The following is a 15,482-nucleotide window of genomic DNA, read 5'->3' on the forward strand; positions in this document are numbered from 1 at the left end:
GTTAAGAATACACACTGCCACCTCTAATGGTTTTTTATACGTCTATAAATCCACATCAGACACTTTGCAGAGTTGTTGAAAATCAGTAAGCCAGACATGTTTAAGAGCATTTGAAGGGTTTGTGCTGCACTCTGAGTACAGGTTTATTGGCCTCCCAGTGTGATTGGCAGGTTTTCAGCTCAGGGTCTCACTCAAGTAATTCCTATTCCTGTCAGTCGTGCTGTACGCTGCACTGACAGCTACCAAATGAAAAAGGACTAAATGGGGCAAATGGCAGGTGGGAGCAGATTACGCTCGGCAGGGTGTCTGGTTTTCTTACAGGGTGCTCCCGAGGTCGAATCAGACACATGGACTAAACAGCAGATATAGAGATATCACAGACTTAAACTTGACATAATGAGAGGGTTGTGGGCTGCTGGCTTTGGCCAGAGTGGCTCCCTTATAGAAATGAGAGTGCAACATTTCAATAGCTTCACCTTTCTTCTACCAACTTCAACCACATCACTGTTTGTGCATATAAAATGTCAGTTTGAGACCGGTGTAGAGGTAAAGATGATAGTGCTGAACCATTTTAGTATGCTGCACACCACTACATGTTGAACAAACATGCCTCAAATCTGACTTCCTACACGGATTGCATCCAGCACACTTAGACTATTACAGCAATCACGACAAAGAAGAAGCAAAAGGCTTTCAGTTTGGGAGCACTTTAGTCTTCCTGTGGGATACGTGGGATACAACAATGGACAAAGACAAGTGGATGAGAAGAACGCAGTGTGCAGACTAGAGATGCACTGATTAGCCACCAGAATTATGAGTCGTTTAAACTAAATATTGAGATTATTTTATCACTTCAAGTTCCCAATCCCGGTCAAACTAAATCCACTAAAGCCTCTAAAGCCACTGGAATTGTTCTTATTGACTACTGCCACAAAGCTCTTTTAAGCTCACTAACTAATAGCAGCAATAGCATGATCAAGAAAATGGGGATAAAGTTGTCCAGAGGCTGTCATGTCACATATAACTAAAGCACTGAGTGACGATATTCAGCACAGGAATGTGAACATTAGCCTGCAAATAGGATCAAAACCTGCATTGCTAGCACTGCTAACGTTAGCCACATTCTACAAACTAACTTTGCATCATTCCAGTGTGATTTTGTACCATATGAGTGTGAAGTTGGTTTACAGAATGTAAAAACACAACTATATTTTGCATTAAATCAGGTGGATTATTATACATCTAGGGGGATCACTATTGCAGACATCATCCTGCAGAGATCGGGTATGTTGTTGACAACACATCCAGCTTATATATGCATTTAAACCAACGTCATGTGATCATGTTTCATTTCAACTAGGAAAATGGACACTGTAGAGAACACACAGCTGCCTTTAACATCTAAACAACCTTTTGATTACAATTCTGAGTGGGCCAAAGCCGTAACTAAATGCTAGGATATTGCTGAACTCATTTTAGCTGATTCTGATACCAATATAACAGTTTTTTTTTGTCAGGTGTCGAATGCAAACAGAGGCTGAGGCTTTCCTTTCATTTTGCTCTGCTCAGGCTGTTTCCTTAAGGTTTTGCAAGCTTAAGCATTCCCGGTTTGAGACTGCATGATGTTATGATGGGACAACCCGCCACTGGTTGACAGCCCCCACATTCTGATAAAACAATATGGCCATTAGCATTAGTTAGCATTTAAGCTAGTGACAATAAATGATCAAAAGTGGATTAAAAATTGATAAAAAGATGTTGAATATCAGATAAACTGGGGTTGATTTAATCCTTTAAATCCCCTCAAAGTCATCCGAGCGCCAGGCTTGGCAAAAACGCTTCTGTAAAGGATTTGAAGGCGTATAGCAGCAATGGGACAGCTAGCTTCGAGCTGGAGTTCTTTAACTTTTAATAGCCTTTGTCACTGCTTGTCAAGTCCAAAAGGGTGACAACGCCAGTCCCAAAGGGTTTTTAACAACTACATATAGAGAATAATGAATGTTAAACTGCTTCCAAACTTTATATTGCACTCATGGGTCCTTTTTTTATCTCCTTTTCTCCATTCCAAGAAGAATTGATTTCCAGTTTATACTGCAAAATATAAAGCAAAATATAAAGTGAAACAAAACGGTTTTGGATCTGTGCATAAACACAAGTAATCACCAGTACTAATACCTGCATTTTGAGTGACATCGGCCATATTTCTGATTTTGGTTTCATAATCGGAAAAACTCAGAAAAACTGTATGATTTCTATAGGTGTTATATCTCAGTTTAAAATTCTGGAGTTGTGACAACGCTTCGCCACTCAGGAGCCATTTGTGGTTCAGTTTCTCACCCAGGGACTCTTCAACATGTGGCCCTCTGGGAACTGAACCACCAGTCTTTAAATAAGAAGATAGCTGACTCAATGAGCAACAACCACGCCCAAAGATCAGAGAATAAAATGTGTTATAACCTCTCTGGTTCCCACCTTACCGATCAGTTTGCCTTCCTTTCAGCAGCAGATGCAGATTGCTCTGACATTTACCACACATACTTAAGTTCTCCTGCCTGCAGATTTGCATTTGTGTCACCGTGTGCACTCACTTACTTCACACACCACGGCTGAAGCCTGAGTTTTTCTGCCTTGCTGTGACCTTTGGGAATGTCACAGACAATAAATCAGCATTGCGAGATCAAAATCACGTAATCAGATGACAGGGTAGCATTTTAAAATGAAAATATTTGTGGAATATTGTATACATTTCATTGTTTGTAACACAGAAATGCCAGAAAAAAGCATGTCACTGCCTGGTAATGATTAAGTGAAGTTTATGCAAGGTCTTTTGAAGGTCTTTGTCTTAAATGTGGCACTTTAATGACAACAGGGACATCATAGCACAATATTCAGGACCATTTTGTTCCATTTATGCATGCATAAACATGTATTATTCAAAGTAGCACTACAATGTGCTCCTCTGATAATTCTACATCTTGCCAATTATTGTTCTCACATAATGAAAGTGAAATGACTTTGCTTGAGGAGGAAATAAAACATAAATGGCACACAGGCATGTAACCATATTAGCATCCCGTCCTAAAAACTAACATGTTTACCCATGTGTAAGAGTCTGCATGGTTACAGTCAAATAGGTGGAGACGAACACGGCTTGAGACGGAGACCTCTGTGCCAACAAGAGAGGAGTGACTGTTGGCTCCTAACTTTATTTATTTTGCATGGTAGCATGTGAATGGCTTACAAAAGGGTTTAATGAGAAGAAAACAGAGGGAAAATGAACAAGGATGAGTTGCCTCAAGGAAATCATTACCACACATCATTACTCTTGACTACACACTGCAATGAAGACTGCATGCTGTAAGATGCTTACAAACCAGACAGAAAGCATTTAAAGCGAGCGCTTACTTTGAGTTTTGAAAGCTTAATTTGCCTGTTTATGTCCCAGACATCCTCCGGTCTGACGAGGGACACGCTCCCATGACCTTTTTAAAGTGGGGAGCACCCAGTGAGCCAATACAAAGAGTAGAGATGAAGAGGAAGCTCCCAGAGTAAAACACAAACAAGCTGTGGTCATTTGTGCATAGGGTTAGGAATCAGAGGGCAACCAGGTATCATAGGATAGGACAGGACAGGACAGGACAGGACAGGACAGGACAGGACAGGATAAGACAGGATAGGATAGGATAGGACAGGACAGGACAGGACAGGACAGGACAGGACAGGACAGGATAGGACAGGATAGGATAGGATAGGACAGGACAGGACAGGACAGGAGAGGACAGGACAGGATAGGACAGAATAGGATAGGATAGAACAGGACAGGACAGGACAGGACAGAACAGGACAGGACAGGACAGGACAGGACAGGACAGGACAGGCTAGGATAGGACGGGACAGGACAGAATAGGATAGGATAGGACAGGACAGGACTGGACAGGATAGGACTGGACAGGACAGGACAGGACAGGATAGGACAGGACAGGATAGGATAGAATAGAATAGGACAGAACAGGACAGGACAGGACAGGACAGGATAGGACAGGACAGGACGGAATAGGATAGGGTAGAACAGGACAGGACAGGACAGGACAGGACATCACAGGACAGGACAGGACAGGATAGGACAGGACAGAACAGGACAGGAAATCAGAGGACAGGACAGGATGGGACAGGACAGGACAAGATAGGATAGAACAGGACAGAACAGGATAGGACAGGACAGGACAGGACAGGACAGAACAGAACAGGATAGGACAGGACAGGCTAGGAAAGGATAGGACTGGATAGGATAGTAGGATAGGATAGGACAGGACAGGACAGGACAGGACAGGACAGGACAGAACAGGACAGGACAGGACAGGATAGGACAGGACAGGACAGGATAGGAAAGGATAGGACAGAATAGGATAGTAGGATAGGACAGGACAGGACAGGACAGGACAGGACAGGACAGGACAGGACAGGATAGGATAGGATAGGATAGGACAGAATAGGATAGGATAGGATAGGACAGAATAGGATAGGATAGGATAGGATAGGACATATTATGATAGTAGGATAGGATAGAATAGGATAGTAGGATAGGATAGGACAGGACAGGACAGGCAAGGATAGGACTGGATAGGGTAGGTTAGTAGTATAGGATTGGATAGGATAAGATACAATACAATACAATAGGATGTGATACAACAGGATACGATACGGTTGCAAAGGACAGGTTGGGATGGAAAAAGGATAGGGTTTTACACAATTTGATAAGATATCATAAAATAAGATACAATAGGATAGGAAACAGTATGATATAATTGGGAACTGTACAAAAGAATAGGATAGGATAGGACAGGATAGGATAGGATAGGATAGGATAGGACTGGGTACCCAATATGTGTCCCCTAATAATGATAACATCAATACACTGATTCTGCCTTAATATTGCAAGACAATCACATAAGGATCCAATAATAATACCTGATTGATGAATTATATTAAATTCTCCAAAACAGGGCTTTCCATAGACATATGGAGTAGTTGTCTTGTGAAAAAAGTAACCAGCTAAGTCATCTGGGGGTCCTCCCCCAGGAAATATTGGGCATGTCTTTGATCTGAGGAACATTTAAGCAACAATTTATAAAAAAATATTTTAAAAAAAATTAAAAAACAAATAAATGCATCAATACCAATATTGGTATTGGTTAAAAGTATCAGAACTGAACAGGGGAAAAGGCCATATAAATCTGCTGCCTCTGTCTGGAATGATTTACAGAAAGACCTAAAACTGAGGGAGCTGGTTTTATTAGACGCTTTTAAGAGGAGGTTAAATGACCTGGAGGCAGAAACATCTGGCTGCAGATGTTTGAATAATGTAGTTGGATTGTTATTGACCTAAAAAAAAATACTTGCCATCTCTCTTGTACTTTCTTGTCTTTCATTGTATGGATATGTTTGACATTTTATCAGTATGGCTGCTCATTGTAACTTTACAATTTGACTGTACTGCTGCCTGTTTTGAAAAAGAGATTCTCTCTTGACTGTGTCCAACTCTACCCCCTGTCCTCCTCTACAACAAAAAGCATAAAAGCTTCAAAATAAAATGTCAAAAAGAAAGAAGGTGAGCATTGTGTTTAGTATATTCAGAGTGAGACACAACAGAAAAACTCTAATGGCACTGAGTTTTGTTTACCAGATAGTCGGTGAGTGAAGAGCGCGGAGAGACAGGAGACAAAGTAGGCTGACATCTAACAATGTCTGAGTAGAATCTGTACCCAGGACATGTCGGGTAAATGGCATGCCCTTTAATGAAGGAGCCACCAGAGAGGACCTTTACACCTTCAGACTATTTATAACTCAACTCTGTGACTAACTCAAGTTCATGAAAAAGTAGATTTGATCCGGAGAAAACACTGGGTTTATTGTTGAAAATACAGAGGGTAACTGGGGACAAGATATTGATTTGAAGTTGAGTTGAAAATGTGATTCAGCAACACCAGTCTGCATGAGGAATCTATGAAAACTGAGTGAGATAGAAAGTTGGAATAAATCTGACCTACATTAGTGACAGATTGTTAAAGATTAAGGGCCACTTAGGATGATGTCATCTCAGGCTTTTAGATAAGCTGTTTAATCTGACCAAAAAAAACAAGCATGATGTCATCATAGTGATGTCACCCGAGTTAAAAGCGTGATCTCAGATGTAACAAATTCACAGCATGCAGTTTGTGCCACACAATTGTGGGCACGGAATGTCTACCCACGAGATTATGGTGAAGTGCATTATGGGAAGTGTAGTTCAAAGTCCTCATAGGTGACTAAAGCCAGGATATCAGTCTCTGCGGTCTCTGGTGTTGTTTCCTCCTGTTAGATCTTTGCTTGAGTTGTACTTTCAGTCAGATGGACGCTGTTTTGGACAAAAAAGTATCTTCTAAATGCAACTGTAACAACAAATGACACTGTAAGTGTAGGATTTGAAATGCTTTTTGAGTACAAGTACTTCTGCTTGCTATCGGCACTAGTACCTTAAAGCTGCTATCAGTTCACCAGGAGTCTTTGTCACTTCAGCCCCTCCACAAGTGGAGGTCAGTGCTCTCAGGACAGGACTTTTCACTTCTTGCTGTTTTAAAAGGTGCAGAGAGCCAACGTTTTAATTCGCACTTCATCGTCATCAGAGCCAAACACTAGAGAAGCCATTTCTAACTAGTGCTGAACGATTTTGGAAAATAATCTAATTGCGAATTTTTTCCCCAATATTTCAATTGCAATTTGATATGCGATTATTCCTTAACTTTCTTTTACTCCTAAACAAGGGTTGAACAATTCTTTAAAAGTGTCTAATTCAGATGATTTTGACTTGTATTGCAAATTGGATATGAATTATTACATTGAAGGGTTTTTTTCATTCTTATATTTAATAAGAAAAAAGGATTTTTTTTTTTTTTTTTGACTATTTGAAAAAAAAAGGCACCGGCAATGGTTGCATGATATGTCATGCATAACATCTCTGTTACAAAATAAAGTTTAACACTGGTACAACACTTGGACACACATTTCAGGTCAAATAAATACTGCACCTTTTGCGATTTGGAAATTGTAGCAGGCCGTATTGTGATTTTAATCTAGCCTAATTTTTGATTAATTTCCCAGCCCTATTTTTAACTGGTATCACTGTCTGTGCATTCTTAACAAAAATATGAACACAAAAATCAACATCATGCTTTCTTTTACATGCAATCCAACAATGCCAGTCAACTCTTACACTGCAATACTGTAACCTTTCTCACAGCAACAGATTCTCCTCTTGCCCTTTTTTAATCATCTCTGAATAGAAACAAATGGAAACTGCAGTATAACTGGCAGCGAATCAGCCTGATATCGGCAGAGCTTCACTTAAAAAGTGAATTATCAGTATCGGCAGATATGAACATTTCTGTTCATATTTACAACCACAATTTTGTCTAGAGCTGGGCAATAATTGAAAATAAGATTAAATCGCAATATGCAGGTGGCCTAGTGGTTAAGGTTGCTCCCCATGTAGGTGGGCAGCCCGGGTTCGAATCTGGCCTGGAGCCCTTTGCCGCATGTCTCTCCCCTGCTCTTGACCCTGTTACTGATTCTGTCCACTGCCCTCTTCTATCTAATGAAGGCACAAAAATGCCCAAAATTGTATCTAAAAAAGAAAAAACAAAAAAAAAACCCATTATCTTCCAAAATCGTTCTAATTTCGGCTATAAAAGTCCGACTATATCAGCTGCAAATATCTGAAATACGAACAAATAAGTTAGTGGAGTTTTAGGCTAGACCATCAGACCTAAGTCAGCTGACGTCTTGTTCTTTATTCATCATCATTTTTCACACTTTTAAGAGTGTTTCTAAGGACTGAAATGTGGTGGTAATTTGTTCATCCTCAAACTTTTAAAGGACTGAGGTTTTAATTAACATTTAAATATCAGTTTATAGGATATCAGCAGAAATCAAATATCATGCATTTCTAGAAAATCCAAACAAAAAAACATTTTATTATATCCTATTGTTCTGTTTAACATCATATTGTACTTTACTCAAGGGCCCACACTGGACACAGATTGTGCTGTACAGGATTTAAACTCCTGATCACCTAAAGCAAAGTCAGTGACATAAACCACTAGATAATCTAGCTAACAGTCAGGGTTGTTCCCCAGAACATGAAAGGATCAAATCCACATTCCCTAAGCAGGAATCAGACCTGGGAAGCAACCACTAGACCATGAAAAGATATCAGCAGCAGGTTTTATCTGTCATGTCATATCAATTTAATGCTAACATCTAGCACATCTAACTGCTGATTCAGAGTATTTTTATCAGGCAGAAGAAGTGACCTGTTGGACTCTGATTTGTTTTCAGGGTCAAGCAAGAAGACAATGTTGGCATTTTTGTTGGAGTCCTAGACCAAAAGATGTACCAGCAATCAGCTAAAATATCATTTTAAAAATTGTTATTGGTGCTGATTTTTATAATCAGTGCATTACTAATATTATATAATATCATATTGTATGAATGGAAATCTCTGATACTAGCAGCCATTTGGAAAAAAAACTTAAATTTGTAGTCCATCCTTTATTTAAAAGAGTGGCTTTAGGGCTAAAATGTTTTTGATCACTTTCATTAGTCCTAAATGTACTAATGTTTATCAGTTTCTCTCTTTTAAAAGAAATAAATGAATTCCTTTTGATGGCTTTTAATTCAAGTTTAGCTTGTGTCTTCCTATCAGTTTTGTATCTTCCTGTTATTCTGTTAAATGTTTTATCTCTGCTCTTATCTGTGCTATTCTTCTAATATTTTCATTTTTATTATTGTGTATCACTGTGTATTTGGATGCTTTTAGTCCTTTGTTGGGTATTTTATTTTTGTTTTAATGCACGCCTTGGCTGTGCTGCTGAGTTGTTTTAAGGTGCATTATTAATTCATGTGACTTGGCTATAAATAGATAAAAATGCAGGTCACTTGTTCGTATAGCAAAAGGTGAAAGGTTCAATGTCTCATTTTGTCTCTCACAAGACAAGAAGGCTATCGTCAGATATGAGAAGCCAGAATATTGAATCATGCAGAATTTATAGTACCTGGACGATGAATGAAGACTTATTTGTTCTTGTATAGTTGCTTATTGCTCTTGTTAAATAACAACATAATTGATCGGCTTTTATTTAGCTTTGGGACTTTTTAGTAGAGATGTACAGTCTGTAGAAACCAGGTCAATACTGATATTAATGTTAGGAATAAAAATTTAGCCCATTACTAAAAGACGTTTATTTTATTTTGGAGTACGACTCTCACTGCCAACATGTACCCGCATGTTTGACTATTAAAATAAATCAGAGTCTGTCCAAAAGGTGACTCCTGCACAATAAAAACATCTTTGTTTCAACATTAGATATGCTAATTTTCCAGCATTAAATTAAAAAGACACGGGCGCTGGTTTAGCTCAGTTGGTAGAGCAGGCGCCGATACACTTGGCCCACTGGTTTTGGGATCAACCCTAGGTCTTGCTGCTGTTTGGTGCATATCTGCCTTCACTCTCTCCCCTATCTACCAAAGACAACCAAAACAGCAACCTCCAGTCCTGAAAAATGAAGCAAAAAATTGCAATATGGCCAGTGTCCACTTGAGGCTGGCTGCAGGAACACCAGAAGTCCTAGATACAACATGTTAAAATGCGTTTTATTCACAATTAACTGCTTTACAGCCTGGTTAAAAAAACAAACAAGTCTCATTAGCTAATGTCTTCATGTCCTCTCACTGTAAAGGGGGTGAATTTTTTTTGTACCACAATGGTTTAGATTATATTGAGGAGAAACCTCCCTGCGCTCTGATTGGCACGTCTCATTTGATTGGCAGATATCTTGACAGGCAGATGCTACTTCCAAAAGGGTGGCAGTTTGAGTCCACCTATTGTAAGCAGACGGCTGATGTCACACAGGCTTTGTCCAATTCTTTCTACAGTCTATGAGACAACCCCCCACATCAGCTACTGACACCTGCATTATTTGCTGATGGGCTGGTTTCTATCAACAAAGCCAATATTGATGTTAAACCAATGAATCGGTGCATCCGTACTCTTTCATACTTCCACTAGAGTGTTGTATACAATATTCAGGAGGAATCTTTAGTGTTAACTGAAGCAGAGTAATAGGAGGAAACTTTTTCCACCTCTGAGCTAAAATAGTCATCTTTCCACTGAGAGAATTACTTCTGAGTCTAAATCACCTGAATTTCCTCCACTAAGATGATCACAGGCCAGATGAAAACTTTATATCCTCAAAACCAGAAGCAGAGCTTCTAAATCCTTTATTTTTCACCTAATGGCAGCCATTCAGATCCCTCTCATGCAGCAGTCCTCCTCCATCCCTCCTCTTTAAAGAGATGCACCTGCTGTCTCCAAAACCAAATACCAGCACACGCTCAAACCAGCTACACATAACTTCAGTGGTATTGATTTTAAAAAACTGCACGGCCGGTCAGTAGTATCCATTTTTATTACTTTTCTAAACCTATTGACCTGCTGCTGCTCAAAGTCAGAGGAAACAACCTGTTTGGGTGCTCCAGGAGGTCCACAGCATGAAAAAAAATCCATTACTGCTCATCCAGACAGGGGGATCCACTCAACTAGAGAGATGGGCTTAAAATGTCAGCGTCTGCCACGTCTGTCACACATCCATCAGTCCCTGCACTCTCTGGCCCTGTGTGGGCCTTCCCTCGCCCTCGCATGGTCCGGTATGACTGTGTAGTCAAACTGAATGTCTCATGCTTTTTGGAATCAGAGCGACTGAATCATCGTCTTCCTGGAGAAAAGCTCAGTCAGAACCTACTCTTTTACTGCAAACACTTGTCACTTCTAAGTCTTTCCATTAATCCATCACAGCTCTGTTCATTTTAATACCTCTTCAACAGAAGTCTGAGGTTGTTTATTTAACACAAATTGTCAAAATTTGAGATATTTTTCCAATACTAGATGTATGTAAATGCTATAATCTTTATTATCTTAATGATTGATAGGATTGAAAAGTACAAAAACTTAAAAACTAGTAAAGATACATGATATTATCAGCATGATATTGGGATCAGCAAGCTTAGAAAGTTGATTATTGGTATCAGCAAACAAGAATTTCTGCCAATATTTACAATTGACGAATCAGCTGTAAGTATCAGCCTATATCAGTGCTAACTCTTGGCAAATGTACAAATAAGTTGGTGGAGTTTAAGCCTGGAACAACATACCTACATCAGTAATTTTCATTCATACTTAAACTTTAAAGTTTGTTTAAGGGACTTTAGTTTTAGGTGTGAACTACATTTGCAGATCGGTATCAATATCAGCTAAAATGTTGTAGATATCGGATATTGGCAAAATAATAAATTGTGTATCCCTAAAAACTACATCTATTTCATATGATAGATACATAGGAAAGGTATGAATCCTTCAAATATTGCAGGAAAAGTCTGGCACATTTACAACATTTCATTGACAAAGGGTTGCAACTGTTTTAGTGCAAATTAGACAAAGTGGAGGAGTTTGCATGCTTTTTTGATCATCAAAAACAAGAGATGCTCCAATACTGAATGCCTAGAACTTCTATTTTTTGCATCTTTGGTATCAATATTGTTTGATTTGTATTGGAGTCACAAGAAAGTTTAAAATCCCGCTATCGTGACAACCCTATACAACACCCTCACATAACACTACAACGCCTCCCATATTCCATTCATTCCAACACTGCACTGCCCACACCGGCTGCACACAGACCTGCTGTTTCCTCGATTTAATCACATTTCTGGGCTAAATTTGGGATCACCAGGTGAGCAGGGACAGCCGGCGACAGCTATAGTGAGCGCCACTTTTCTTCTGCATTCGAGACACACTGCACAGTGTGTGTAGCTCACAGCTATGGACTCGATGACCCCAAAATTCGCAGCTGCTCTCACCCATCCCTGCTCGCTCCTCTGTACCTGCACCAACATAAACCAAACAGTACGAGACACAGACAATACATCCTGTTTATCTGCATTTGCTCGCCCATTAAAGCATGTGTAAAGGAGGACTTTTGTCATATGCAGCTCCAAGGTCATGCCAGACAGAATGGTAATAAGGTCCATCTTTTATTTGGGCTGAATTCAGTCGCATGTAGTGCACCATCTTTGGAACAAAGTGCTTAAATTTAGACTCAGTATGTTTAATATCCACTTAGCTACAGATGCAGCTTATATTTTAGCAGTCATGTAAGGACTTTGGAGTGTTTTTTTGTTGAGTATCAGCTTGCCTATTAACTGACATGACTCCTCACTTTCAAAATAAAACAGAAGAGAATTACATTTCCAGCCAAGTAAGGCAGCCTTTTCTGATTCTTCCAAGATATATTGGATGATACATAAAAGCCAGTCAGGTAGAGACAACCACATGCAGCAAACCTTTTCATTTAAGCAGCCTGATCACTGCTGTTTATCGATATTCCTTTCAGCTTGTGGCTGTGTGGTGAAAATGAAATCTCTCAGGGTGTGTGATGCACGTTTTTAGTGGCTGTCACGCCCGGATAAAGGAGGGGGGGAAGAAATAGTGATCATTAATCTTATAATCACGTTTAATTCACAACCTCTCGACCCCTTTGGGTGGAGGTTTTCCTGTGGGATCTTGCAGCGCTCTATCTGCTGTGTTTTGGGTGTTTCTTTCCTTTAAAAGCACACATCTCATGAACCGGCTCCCCTCATCCAGACGCCTGCCTCTCCCGCACCTCAAAGACGCGCCAACACATCCTCACCTGGCTGCGCACAAGCGCGCGCGCGCATACACAATGCTAGTGTTTTCACCGCCCATTCACACTAGCACACTCAAGCTTTATAAGCAATGCTATGCTCTTTTTTTATCCGTAAACATGCAGATGTTTTCCAGCACGGCCTCCTCCTCCTGCTGCTGACACTGCTGCCGTGCTGCTGGAGATATTTGTTTAATACCATCGTGCATGCCCCAGCAGAAGCAGCAGCGGCAGTCAGCTGATGGAGGCTTGTTTTTAGGTGAAATATTAATCAGCTTTTATCACGACTTCAACTTAAACACGGGCTGGGGGTTACGCTGCGCGACAGTCGTCGCATATCTTTGCATTTCGGTGCTGTTTTGGGCTCAAAAACAGGCCTTACATCCACCGTCATGAGCTGTGAAGCTTCAAGGTTGAATAATTTCGCTTGTGGACACACAGCGGCTCACTGTCAACCTTGTATTTGCTGAAATTTACGCGTTAAAATGCCACCAGGCCCGAGGTATTCCTCCGCAGTACAGCATCATATTTTCTCCTGCTAATTAGGCAGACAGTGCATTTGAGCTATGACAGCTGCTTATAAAGGCGATGTGATGTAAGCAGCTGATGCGGTGATTTATGGAGCAAAACACAATATTAATGAAGGTGTATTCCTACCTTAGTAACCGGGTAGCCTATGGCTGGCGCAGAGGCAGACTATGCCGATGGTATCCAGAAGCCCGGGCTCGTAAAAAATCAGACAACAACAACACCACGCCGGTTGTTGATGACACAGCTGTCTTGGTAGAAGGAATGGAAGGAGAAAAACCGCTTTCCCAGATGTGTCAATTGACGTGGAGATGAAAAATCAGTTATTCAGACGCATATCACCGGAATGACGCCTTTTCTTGACGTGAAAGGTCTTCCATTTTTATGATAAACAGCGCACTGTACCTACTAACCGAGGCAGCTCTGTGTAGCCTGGCCGGTGTGAGCTCTGATTAAAAACCATGATGCAACTCAATGCGACGTTACTAAATGATAAACCTCCGTTAAACGCCATCCCCTTTTTTTTCAGTAGGTTTCCATTAAGCCTCCTGCACGCGACCTCCGCCACAGTAACATGCTCAGCGTGAGAGGAGGAAAAAAACACGTCAAAACAAAAATGCGCAGATATGAGCGCGCGGGGCTGGTTCACGCGCTGGGCATCCTCACTGTGTGTTTGCATCCATATTAATATTCACGCGCAGCACTCCCTGAAAGATGGTTGTTTTTAGCAGAAATTAGAATAAAGAAGCTTTAGACAGGTTTTGAGTCCAGCTGTGACGAGAGGCTGTTATCTCTATCAGCAGAGTCAATGAAATGTCCCTCCGCGGCTCATATTTAGCAGCACACTCGTTTAATGTCCGCGTGGATTCCTGATAAAGTGGCGGGAGATTTTATTTACCTTTTGATAACCCCAGACGGCGCTTATTTATCTGGAATATGAAAAAACAAAGCCTGAATGTCACATAAGGGACGCCATAGAAGCACCACAGTGATGAAATAGAGGATAAAATACTATTTAACATAACCCTGAGGTAAACTAAACTGTTATTTTTTTCCTTAATAGAATGACTTTTAAATGGAGTGTGTTTACATGAGCAGCCATATTTAAAAAAAAAAAAGGAAATTAATTTAAACATATTACCAAATGGGTCTGAAAATTACTCCTACCTATTATGTTTAATATGTATTTATTTTCATTTTTAGGGGTATTTTACCTATATAAATGTGGTATTTATTTAGGGGGCGGTGGCCATGTTAATTATAGCCATCACATGGTCTATGTGAAGCAGACACGCCCCCTAAAGTCCACAGGAGATGTGAAGGTGAACAGAGCTGAGAAACGTGGTTCTCAACTGGTGTGTCGGGACCCAAGAATGAGTCATGGGGTAATTTTTAATGCGTGCCTGAAATAAGATAACAAAATAATGACAAAGTGTTTTTTAAACATGTTTGTTAGGTTTTTCTCTTTGTTCTGCCCCATGCTTTGTACCACCTGAGGTCCAAACTGCACCATTTTTATGAAATAAATACAACTGATTGAAAGTAACAGATATTTGGCAGGTGATTTCTCATTAAAGAGTTGGTGATGGGTCCTGAGGTTTCACTATAGTGTTAACATTTTCACCATAAAATAACAGTAATCAGTTGGCAGCAGGGTTGCCATGGTGTTACTGTAACATTAACAGGATTTTACCATCCCTAAAACTTACAGTATTTTACTGTTAATGAAAAAAAAAACAGTATGAGCTGTTTTTAAATTGCTTTAACAGTATTTTACTCTTAAATGATTTGCTTAAAAAACTTTCTATTTCAGTTACCTTTACAGTATCTTACAGTTAACTGATCTGTCTTAAATGCTACTTCATATATAAGTTCTTGTTTGTTTGTCTTACTTACATTAAATAAATCATTTTTTCCATCCTAAATTAATACAATTAAAGGTCACATATTTTGCCCCTTTAAGACAAGTTTATATTGGTCTCAGAGATCCCCAAAACATGCCTGTGATGTTTGTTTTTGAAACAACACACCAGTATTGGATTTTTGCTTGTCTAAAACCCCTCTGTTTCAGCCCTGCTCAGAACGAGCTGTTTCTGTGTCTGTAGCTCTAAATGTTAATGAGCTGTCTGACTCCGCCCATGACCACGCCCCTCTCAGGAAATGGATGTGGCTCTTCTGATC

At 40.0% G+C, this 15,482-nt stretch overlaps 1 protein-coding gene across 1 annotated transcript in view; it reads right to left on the bottom strand.

Annotated features, from left to right (window-relative positions):
• The window catches only part of LOC121519050 (neuronal tyrosine-phosphorylated phosphoinositide-3-kinase adapter 1), a 61,790-nt gene extending 48,006 nt beyond the window's left edge, over positions 1–13,784 (bottom strand). Inside the window, exon 1 of the mRNA XM_041801828.1 lies at positions 13,431–13,784. The gene's annotated coding sequence lies outside the window, so the exon portion shown is untranslated. The remainder of the gene's footprint in view (positions 1–13,430) is intronic.
• Between the last annotated feature and the right edge of the window lie 1,698 nt (positions 13,785–15,482).

Source organism: Cheilinus undulatus, linkage group 12, assembly GCF_018320785.1.
Source record: "Cheilinus undulatus linkage group 12, ASM1832078v1, whole genome shotgun sequence".
NCBI classification, from domain to species: domain Eukaryota; kingdom Metazoa; phylum Chordata; class Actinopteri; order Labriformes; family Labridae; genus Cheilinus; species Cheilinus undulatus.